The following is a 12,410-nucleotide window of genomic DNA, read 5'->3' as shown; positions in this document are numbered from 1 at the left end:
ATACGGAGTTTAACCAATTCTGTTCGCAAGGATGGTTTATCCTGTAATCAGATTCGCATTTAACCATCGCCAAACATAAGATCCTCGCGAAAATTCCCAGGACACCAATCATGCCTTACTTGTATGTGCCATATCAAACATGGTATGTGCCTCGTCACGGTCCAAGCAGACTACATAGTCTGTTTTCCTCACCAGCTTGTTCCATCGCGTCAAGGGAAGCAAGTACATCATCCAAGTGACGACAGATCCTCTTCACAGAGATGTAATTCTGGATTGACATGTTCTAAAGGACGATGTGCAGATTGTCACGCATTTTCTTGTCCACGATTTCGAGTCATGGCTCACCCTTTTTTGGTACTTTCTGTTTTACGCCATTTGCAAAGAACAATTTCATTCGATCGTTTATTAAATTCATGAGATTTTGAACTGTTTTTATAACATTGTATTTTAGGAAATAGTTGATTTCTTATTTAATAATGAGTTGCATAATAAGAATTATTTTCGATCGATATTTTAAGTTGGTAATCGTTTCGATATCAGAAATGTCTACTTCGATGTTCTTGATCTTCAAGGTTGAAATTACAAGTTTTAAATGTAGCAAACCAGTTACATGAATTTTTTTGAAATGAACACCTTTTCCATAAACAGTATACTCTTGTTTTTCTGATAAAAGCAGAGCATCAAATGATAGAAATGAATCATATTTCCTGTCGTCTGTCACGAGATTAATTAATATGTTAAATATTTATTTAAAATATTTTTAGAAATGCTAATATATCAAACTCTAAAATATTATAATACAAATAATTTAATATATTAATATGTTAATATGAATTTATCAAATGATCCAAAAATATTAATTAAAATTGAATTTATTCATTTTGCAAAATACAAAAATTCTTTCGCAATATAACTTTAAATTTTTTAATAAAGAATATAATTACTTTACTTATCTAAGAGTAATACCATTACTTATCTATCTAAAAAAAATACCAAAATAATAAGAAAAAAAAACATGATATAAAATGATTGCATTAAGAGATCTAATGTTAAAATAAGATTAATATATATACTGAATTTTTATTATTAAATAGTTCTATTCAAGATTGATTTGATTAAAATTTTTTGTTTTTATTAAATTTTTATTAAAAATTTTAATAAATAAGAAATAATTTAAAGAAATACACTTTTTATTTTTTATACTTACGTAATGTGTATTAAAAATAAAATTAGAATTTTATATACATTATAGATATATAATAGTTAAATATCATAAATTTTGAATAACAATTATGTTTGAGGTATTGAAATAATGATTATTTTTTATTACAAATAAAAAATAAAATTTTTATGAATAATATTAATCCAAAAAATGATATCTACTATTTAATTATTATTTAATTATTAATTTGATAATTTTCAAACAATATAAAATACAATAAAATGATTTAAATGTTATAATATATAATATATTTTAAAAATTAAAAAAATAATAATTAAATTATGTCAAATTACACGAATACTATCTATCATTTCGTTTATATTATTAACGAATATAAACAAAATGAAATCTAATATTAAATATAAAATGTAAAATAATTAGAAATATATTTAATATTTAATACGTCGTTTAATTTTTACATATTTTTTAGAATTATTCGTGAGATATTAAATTTCCTTAAAAAATTTAGTTTATCGTTACCTCGTCACAAAACAGCTGTAAGTCACAACATTTTTGATATCAAAGTTGAAGTTTCGTGCTACTAACTTTGTAGACCGCCGTCCCTTTCCTCGTTCGTCGACATAATGTCCTTTCAACCCCCTTTTAAAACCCCTAAGCAGTAACAGTTACAATGTGATAGGGAGCTCTCTAGCCTCATCGACTCCGACATTTCAGTCAGAGAGAAAACTGTACGTGACTGCCATTACGAAGGGACCATCTTCATCAAAGTGGTTTAAGTTTATTTTTAAAATGGTTTCTTTCATACAAAAATGTATTACGACAAATAAATTATACGTTACCATCTTATACAATTTTATAAATCCAATTTTATTGTTATAACATAGAGAAATAAATAAAAAATTTTTGAAATCCAATCATATATTAATTGCAAAATAAAAAATTATTCTTAATAATAATATTTTAATTTTTTAAATTGCGAATTATTTATATATCTTAGAGCTTTTTAGTAAAAAATTACTTGTAGAAAATTTAAAATATAGATTAAACAAAATATTCTTTATTTTTAGAAAAATCCATTTGTAAACTACATTTTTTTTACATAAATTTAGAAAATTCTTAAAAATTTTTTTAATAATATATTTTATTCAAATTTTTTTAATACTAGAATTATATAAAGAAAAGAATAATTCATATTTTAAATTTATTGTTCAAAAGCATTTAATTTTTAAATAAAATATACGAGAATTTTCTTTCTTGTATCTTAATATTTATTTATTATGTGAAATTATTTTACATTATCTACATAGACAAAATAATTATTCTTTATAATAATTAAATATTAAATATCTTTTAGTCATTGTTGTCACCAAAAAATTGCGAAAAATAAATAATATTTATTACAGGATTTGTAGCAATCGAATGATAAGCGCCAATCGTAGTTATCGATTACCTGTCGTTAGAATCAAATAGGAGATTGAACGGACTTGTGGTTTGAAAGAAAAACCACTGTAGCATATGTGTCCCGCAGGGGTGCTTTTTATCGGAACCATTATAAAGGTTTTCAGAAAGTTTTCGACGGTCCACCCCACCAACATCCATCGCCCGAGAAACATTGAATGTAGAGCTGCCACGACAAAACCATTTGCTTAAATTTTAAGGATAAAACACTCTTAGTTAAAATTTATATAAAATGGATGAAAATAATATCGAACAAAATGTATATCTGTTAATGAAAAAATTATAAAATATTAATAATTATACGTAATAATATGTATTGTTATTTTTAAATTATCAATTTATTATATAAAAAAAAAATAAAAATAATATCGAACAAAATATCTGTTAATGAATGAATTATTGCTTAAAAATTATATGCGATAATATATACTGATTTAAATAAATTTTTAAATATACAAAACTTTTGATAAATATAAATATTATATTTTTAATGGTATTCTTTAATTTTTTAAAAAAGAAAAGTAAATCTCTTAATTTAAAAATTAAAGAATTGATATTAAGTAAATTTAAGTTTTAATAGAGAAATATAATTTTTCATAAATTCAATGAATAATAAATTGAAAATAAATTGAAATAGATAATGACAATATTTAAAAAAATAAAAATAAATAAATAAATAAATAATAAATAATAAATAAACTATTAACGATATATTATATGAATTTAAAATATTTAATTTAAAATATATTTAAAATATTTTATTGCACGTTAATATAAATTTATTGTATTTTATTATTGTCTTAATAATATTATTGCTTTTTCTTCAGATTTAAATTTTTAAATTTCTATTTTTAATAACAATTTTTTCTGAAATTAAAAAGACAAAACTAAAATTTATTGGATTAAATTAGAAAATATATTTAAAAGCAATTTTATATTTCCAGCAAAATTTGCATCTACGTGAATTCTCAATATTACATCAAATTGATTTCTTTTCATTATTAAATTAGTTTATTAAGTTTCATTATTAAATATAAACAATCTGTTCTTAAAATTACAAATTTGAATCTAATTATGCATTTTTTAATTATTCTCCAATTTTCTAAATCCACTATATAACGTAACCTGTTTAGATCAAATAAATAAATAAATATTTTTATTTGTGATTATTCATAATCTCAGAATTAACGTTCAAATTTGTAACATAAACTCGCCTGATATCGAAATTAAACAAAATCTGTTTATCATTACGATCGAAATCTCGAATCTCATTCAGCGTCATCTGCTTGAGGGACACAACACAAAGGGATGATTCGGTCATGCTGTCTCTCTCAATTTAAAACTCGTCAAGGGAAATTAAAACGCCGCGCAATCAGTCAACAAAATGCTTCTATCTTGGTCGAAAAAGCAGAATCCGCAAGAAGAATAGGTAAAAAACAAAAGGATAAAAATAAAATGGAAGAAGTTGATCCGTAGCCGGGTTGCTCCTTTCGCAAACGTTTGGCTGTTTGCGATTCAATACGACAGAAACATCGGGCCCTGGCGAGTCGCCGAAAGGAAAAAGACAAAACGAGCCGACATCGGGGCCACAGCAGGCTCCACCGCGAGGTAAATCGAGAAGCTGCGCCGCTAGTCGGCCGTCCGGGTGCGGACGACCAGAGGACTCATGATTCAGTTAGGAGTTTGAGGTTTGAGGTCTGGCCGTCATTATGTCGCCTGCCGCCGTAGCTGGCGGCTTGTCTGACGAAGAACGCCGAGGTGGCGGTGGCGAAGGAGGATGGAGGCACAAGGAGGTGGGGAAGTCGGTGGTAGAGGATCAAGAAGATGGAGAACGAAGCAACAGAAGGAACAGGAGGAGGAGGAGGAGGTAAACTGAGGAGGGAAGAGGACAAAAACGAGGCATTAGCGCTGCCCGTGCTACTGTGTGTTCCATGCTCTGACTGACCGCCCGCTGATGCCCATTTCTACTTACCAAATTAGCATTATTACCCGGCACGGACGCAAAAATGCAATCAATGTGTATATCCGTCGGTACGTATGTAGAATCGAAAAAAGAAGGTGCCGACCCCCGTCGGACGTCGATGTACCCGCCGCGAACCAGTGTTAACGACCCTGATCCTCACCGTCCCCGAAGACGTACGAGAGTACCTGCGCCGAGCATCGGTTAGCGCCTCGATGCTTTATACGCGCCACAATTCCCAAAACTTCTTTTTCCGTTTGCTGATTGAACAAGGCTGAAAAACAGGATTACCTTAAGATTGGACGTGGCTCGTGTGTGCAGTAGTAGTCTCGCACTAAATAAATCTTGAAAACTCGATCGTTATGAAGGGGCGGGAACGCTTTACGTATTACGAATATAAGAGAGAAAAAGAGAAAGAGAAAGCGTGAGTGATTTTGTACGCGAGCGAGGTGTAAGAGGAGAAATACGTTATATGGTATATAGACAATCAACATTTGAAAAAACATGTACACAAATAGCTTATAACAATTACTAATTTTTAATATAATTTTAAGATTTTGAAGATCCTTTTTTTATAACACGTAAATGTAAAATATTATGAAACGCTATCTTAATATACATCGATTACGCGGGCAACTTTTCGAACTATCTGATCCGCTCGTTTAATATGCATATTTAAATTTTATGCATATTAGTGTCAATCTTGCAAAAATAATTTTATTTTTAATATCTTGACAGACGATATGTCATAATTAATTATTTCAATATGAACGAACAATGTAGCTTTAAACAAAAAATATTAAATTATTCTTTATCGCGTAATAAATATTACGTTTCTTTTTATTATGTACAACTTTGTTTACATTTTGTAGTATGGTATATCTTTTAATGACGAATAATTTTCATATCTAAAAATAAAATTATTTTTATCATTATAATTCGAATAAATAATATTATGTAAATAAATAATTTACATAGGAATATAAAATTTTATACGAAAATTATATATATATATATACACACACAGTTTTTAAAATTCATACTATATTTTCTTACAATATTTAAATTGTCTTTTAAACTTTAGAAATTCGATTGAATAATTTTTCAATTTAAAATTTCGTTATTTAATTTATATTGTGATAATTATAAAAAAAAATTAAATATCTAAAAACTTCATGTTGAAATTTTATAATCTAGATATTCAAGCATTTATTTTATATTTTCATTTTTAATTTTTGTTATTTAAAAGTAAATTAAATCTTTAAATATACTCATAATTCCATGTTATTAAATCATACGACAATATGAGAATCTAACTATATCATTAAATCATACTTCAACATAGCGATTAAAGTGAAAAGGCATAATCTAGCAAATTCTTGTACCCTTCTAATTTGTCGTGTATATAACCTCTATAACGTCTAGTTTGGCCTCCAAATCAAGCAGCGCACGCCTCACAACGTTTTTATGAGAGAGCTTTAAAATTTATCACGCTATTCACCGTTCATCTGCACTCGAGAAACATACATTCACGTGGCGCATAATCACTTTAATCTTCCGCTAATGAGAGTACCCGTGACCCATAAGCAACGAGATTCCATAATTTTTCAACGATGCCTAACACTCCTCTGTCGGCCAAACAAACACGAACTCATAAAATGGCGTTCTCACGAGAGTTCGATTCGGTTCTTTTAGATGTATACATGACATGCACATGCACACGTACACGTATATTTATATAACATATATTTATACACACATATATAAACATATATAAACATGCACATATACGTGAACACGCACGCATATTGTATGTATGCATGACAAGAGCAGCGAGAAGGCTCGACTTTGGAAGCCTCAGGGCATGTAAGACGTATAGGCTCCCCGTGTTACGCATGCTGCCGCACACGGGACATACATCACTCCACGTGTGAACTCTCACCACTACTAGCAGCACTAGCGACCTCACCTTTTAGATAGCTGTTCCTTTGCTGCTGTGTTCATACTTCGGTGTGCGGCATCGATGTGTTGGTAATTATTATTACGAAGAATAAGAAGAACGAGCTAGGAGAGAGAAACAGCAGGGATCAGTGCGTGGATCTCCTTTCGGTGTTCCCCTGTAATCAGACAGCCGGACTTGACTATAGGACGGGCAAGTTGGAACACAGAGAGAGAAACTTATAAAAGACGTATTAGTGTCGTTTCTGATTTAAGCTGCTGATCGACTTAATTGTTTCTAATTTTTTTCCTACAGAGGGAATCACTGTTGATTTGTCTTCACGTAAAATGAATATTTTTGTGCAATCGGTAATATTGATGGACTTTTACTTACGTTTACCATTTGAGATGCTCTATCCGATGAAAGAACGAAAAGTGACGAACGAAAAATATAGTCGTTTAAGACATCGATCAATGAATAGAAATTGGAAGAGAAAACTGAACAGTTTCATAAATTAGAAGATAATCATAATAACGTAGCGATGATTTATAAGTCAAGTAGCAACTTTTTATTTGTCGGTAATTGAAACTCGGCAACATCGGCCGACAAGTCGCGTATGCGTGAAATAAGAAAGCAACAGTGCCGCGCAGGAAATGTACGCTCAGTTCGGTGCGGGTTAACATCGAATTATCGTTCCGGCAATTATCGTTAGTCGGGTGTAATTAAATTATTTCTCGAAGCCTGCGAGGAATTTAACCCGTTTTACCGCTTTTAGAATATCGCTCGATAGCACGATTGTACACACACAAACCATGGGTTTCAACTACGTAATTACAGGTACGATAATTCATCGACGCGCGCACACGTATGAACCGCATTCATTTGTATGTGTATTCTACATAAGAGTATTCGTTAATAACGGTTTGCACCTCTACCGAGGCTAATTAACGTTTCCCACTCCCGTTACCGCTAATTACACTCTCTTAAAAAAAATTGTCCTTATTATCTTAAACACCGGCTTTCGGTAAAATTTGGATTTGTCGATCGAGGACGATGAGAATAAAACCGCAACGACCGATTTCCTGCGTTTTCTCTTGTCCGTGCAACGATAAATTTTCAACGCAGAACGAGAACTTCGGAAATACTGCTTGGGGGCACGTTTCGCACTGCTTTGTCCTTTCGACTCCTTTTAACCTCCCTCAACCACTTTCCTTTCTGTTTATCATCTCTTTCCAACTTCATCAGATCTCTCTTTGTCTGTGCTTCTTTTCGTTTCGACCTCTTTCTAGCCTTCTTTCCTGCAAATTTACAATGCTCTCGCTTGTAATAAGCGGTTGCGCTCTTCGTTCACGATTATGAGCTCACTTCAGGTACCGAGGAGACTTATCGAGTTAAGGCCCTTCCAAGCGTGCAACCCTGAAATGTCTTCTCTCCCTCAAACTTCTCTGCCACCCTCTTTGATAGAAAACGGATTTTCATTTACGCTGGCGATCCATGATTCACGCAGTTGAACAATCGTTTTATATGAGTATTTAAAATATTATAGAACGTTTTTTTGAAAATCTGAAAACATTGCCATTGTAAAAAAGTAAATAGATTGAAACTCAATGTTTCAAATAAAAATAATTACAGATTTAATAAATCACAATAATATCTACCAGTTTTAAATATAATTGATTATAAAAATTCTTTTCAATATTGCAAATAAATGTTATATGTGACAATATATAAATTTCTTTAAGTTTCTTCAAAAATCATTATTCAAAAAAAACCGTTGACATTTAAAAATATAAATATTTTTTTAATATAAATTACTTTATAAAAGTATATTTATATATAATAATGATATATTATTATATAATAAATTCGAAAATTAACGTAGTTTACATTGTATTTTTGGATAAAATATATGTATAATAGTTTATACATATGGCTTATTAATGTTCTTACCTTGACATTTTCAACTGATGCTTTCAGCAGTTACCATGTTCACATAAACGCCTTAAATTACTTTCTCATGAATAAAGGATTTTAGTAATTTAATCGTTCCTGATTTATAGTTAATTTCATGTCGTGCAAGTGCGTCTATTTAAGAAAAATTATGGTCCAATATTTCAATACCTCTATCTTTCAAATCATTTTCGAAATTTCAAATCTATAGATGAAAGAGAAAATTCAAGAATTTAATATTTTTAACCAGATTTACTTACTTGTGAATTTCTGTTCGCATATATTAAATAATTATAAAAATCAAAACCAGAAAAGTGTGGTAATATTTGATAAGCAACTAATTACCGGATAGCGATAGTAAAAGATATGTAAATTTTCGTACAAACGTGTGACATTTCAAAAACTTGTCAGAAACTTGTCTACGAAGAACTTAATTTTATTAGTTAGTAACCTGCTAATTATTATTCATCATGTTAATATTTTATTTTCGAAAATACTTTCTCAATTTGTTTCTAATGAACTTTTATGATTAATTATTATATTCTAAATATAAACAAAAAAATAAAATAGGAAATAAATAAAAGTAAAAAAAAAAAGATAATAAATGTTTCATTTTAATAATTTAATTTATAATACACTTTTCATTTCAGATATTTCATTTTTTTGTGAACAATTGAAACTGTAGTTTTGTAGAATCAAAATAGATTATATAATAATAACATTGATTTAATATCATCATGCATAATTGAAAATATCTTCTAAGGAAATATAGTATATTTTCTCTTTATTAAAAAAAAAAATTATGTTTACTTTTTTTATTTTTTACTATATATCTTATTTTCTAATTAGTATAGTGTAGTTTGCATTATTTACATTAGAAGCAATAAAATCTTGTGCATGATAAATAAAATATCTAATTAGAAATTTCGTGTCTGCCTTACAATTTTTTTGTTTACAATTCGATTACTATGTTAATAAAACAAATCATCTAATAAATAAAATATTTATTTTCTAATACAAAATACATATATAAAAAATACATATATTTAAATATTTTAAAATTATGATATACGATGAAAATAAAGTAAATAAAAACTGAATGAAGAAATTTTAAATTTAAATCATTGATAAGTTGTTAATATTTATTTATTACTATTTTTCACATATTAAATAAATTATTTTATTTTTTCTTCAATTGATTCCTTCAATAAATATATTATAGTATAATAAGTATAATCAATAATATGATAAATAGGATAAATCATTTAATTATTTTGTTTTAATTTTATTATTTTTGTTTTAACCTTTAATTTAAAAAAGAAATCAAAAGATAAAAAACAATTATTTATTAATTTATTTTATGGTACTTCTTTAAAATATTTATGAATAATTTTTATTATAAACAATGCAGCTAAATTCACTGTTGTTCTTTATTAATCTAAAATTCTAAAAATTGATTTTTCCAGTAAAATATTTCCTTTCTTGTCCACTGCTTTTTCCCTTTACTTTTCAAATATGGTTGAGTAGCATGATCACATATATCGTTCAATAAAAAAAATATAATACGATATCGTTACACTAATGCTCCGCTCTGTAAGTACATACCTACGATGTATGCGAAGCTTCTGAATACTTGGAGGGAAGATTAGGGATTCGAATCAGTGGAATACCATAGCACGGTGTGCTTTGTAAGGGGAACACGTGCATCACATGTTTAAGCTTTAAGTGACGGTCACAGTCCAAACATGTCTCAGACAAGTTAGAGCTCACACAACTCACTGCGACAGCATCCTTCTTTAACCTTTCGCGACTCGACGCACTTTAGAATCTAATAAACTGCTTGAAAAAAAGGATCGTAAAATTATGTACAGGCAACACGAGGTGAATTATTATATGAAAATGTGATGGTTCCTTATAATGTTAAAAAAATGTTGTTTGTTTATTCTTATTCTTATTAATATTCTATATAATATTTGTACCATGAAATTTAAAATATTGATTTTAATATCTTATAATTAAAAAACTATTTTTTTTCTTTATTGAATATATTAATGATTTATGTTAAAATAATATTAATAATAGCAATGATTATTTTTATTATATTTTAAAATTCTTTTAAAAAAATAATATTATTGTTTAATTTATATGATATAAATTTTTATTCATCTAAATATAAAAATTCATTTAATTTCAACAATATAGTGAAATTATTAAGAAAGTAATAAAAAAAACAAAATTATTATTGAGTATTTATGGCCTATGAATTATATTATATTTAAATATTAATATATAATTATATATTTTACAAATTAATTATTAATTAATTTCATACCAATAATTGATTATTTTTTAGATACTGATATTTATTTTAAAAACTTTGAATATATACAAGAGTGATCTATAAATATATTAACTTATATATCCAATTTTATATATATATATATATATATGGTTTAGTGATAATTTAGATAAATAATATATATATTTTTAAATTAATTATAAATATTTTGTACTTATAGTTTACATCACTTATAGTTACATAAAATTACATCTGAAATGTAAGGGTAAGGTTGTTAAAGATAACATAATTTTTAAATTCTATTATTTTTTTTTGTTTTAATATTTATTAGATATAAAAATTAATAGATAGAAAAGATAAAATTTAAATAAATAATTTTATATTTTCTTGTTTAATATATGTAAAATTTTCTATTATTATTATTCTATATATTTTCTTGTCTTTAAATTTATTGACAACAAATTTAATATTTGTTCTAAGTTCCATACAATTATTTTTATTATATGTAGTAATCAACTAAAAATTGATAATCAAACACAATTTTACAAAAATGATGTCATATATTAAATACATCTTTTGAAAACAAAAATTTCACATTACAAACTATAAAAGATATTTACATTCCGTCACATGACATAGTAATATGAAAAAGAAATGAAAGACTCAAGAGAGGGTGTCACAATGTCAGCGACGGTGAAAAATTTGCCAATTAAAAAAATCTCATTTCTCCCGGTAACGAGGGGCGGCGTGCAATTAATGTCAGCGGTGAAAATGATTTATGGGGTGAGGAGGGGAGGATGTAGGTCGTAGGCGAGAGGCTAGCTTATCATAAATTAATGAATTATCAGTTCTCAGTACGGGGAGCACGAGAGAGGAAGTAATGCGCGCGCGCTACGTCAATATGGTATTTAAAATATTCATCGATGCACTCCGGTGTACAAGAAATTTTCTTTAAGCTGTATTTATATCGCGTAAAACTTTTATACGTGTCGATAAAATTGGGATGTAAAATCACCTGATGAAAAAAAATAAGGTCAAAAAATATAGTACAAGTAGTATAAGTATGCATGGGATGATCATAGATATTGCCAGTAATTATTAAAAAGCTCCATCAATCTTATGATATCGCTTATGATTTATTTTAAAATATATGAAAAATTCAATTAAAAACATAGATTATACAACATATAATATTTATAATCAATTAATAAGATAGGATCGCTATTAACGATAATATTAATTATAACATAATTAGAATGATATTAGAATATATGATCGACAAAATATATATTATGGTTCACAATACGAATTGTGTTTATGTTTATTATCGAGAACTACGTCGATATTCCACGATTCACCTCGATGCATTCTTTAACCTCTGTTCATACCGCTGTCTCTTTTTTATTCGTTCTTTTTCTTTCTTACTTTCACAATCGTGTATTTTCTTGTTCTTAATCATAATTCTTTTATTATTTTTGTTTGTTTTTTAACAAAGAAATTTTACATTTAATTTTACATTTTCTTTTCTTTTCATTTGTTTAATCTCTATTAATCTCTAAGAACTCCACTGAAATTCGGATTCAAATCAAGATTAGATGTAAATTAATAATTTTAAAAAAGT

General features: G+C 27.6%; 1 long non-coding RNA gene across 1 annotated transcript; it reads right to left on the bottom strand.

Moving 5' to 3' along the window:
* Window positions 1–2,428: 2,428 nt before the first annotated feature.
* LOC133666947 (uncharacterized) lies at window positions 2,429–7,652 on the bottom strand. Its single transcript, XR_009831856.1, has 4 exons — window positions 6,934–7,652; window positions 6,571–6,718; window positions 4,614–4,875; window positions 2,429–2,807 (listed from the first exon to the last, which is right to left on the bottom strand). It is a non-coding gene; the product is annotated as an uncharacterized LOC133666947 (long non-coding RNA).
* Between the last annotated feature and the right edge of the window lie 4,758 nt (window positions 7,653–12,410).

Source organism: Apis cerana, linkage group LG11 (genome assembly GCF_029169275.1).
Source record: "Apis cerana isolate GH-2021 linkage group LG11, AcerK_1.0, whole genome shotgun sequence".
Taxonomy (NCBI): Eukaryota; Metazoa; Arthropoda; class Insecta; order Hymenoptera; family Apidae; genus Apis; species Apis cerana.
The sequence above is the reverse complement of the archived record's forward strand: the minus strand, read 5'-3'. Positions and strand labels throughout refer to the sequence as shown.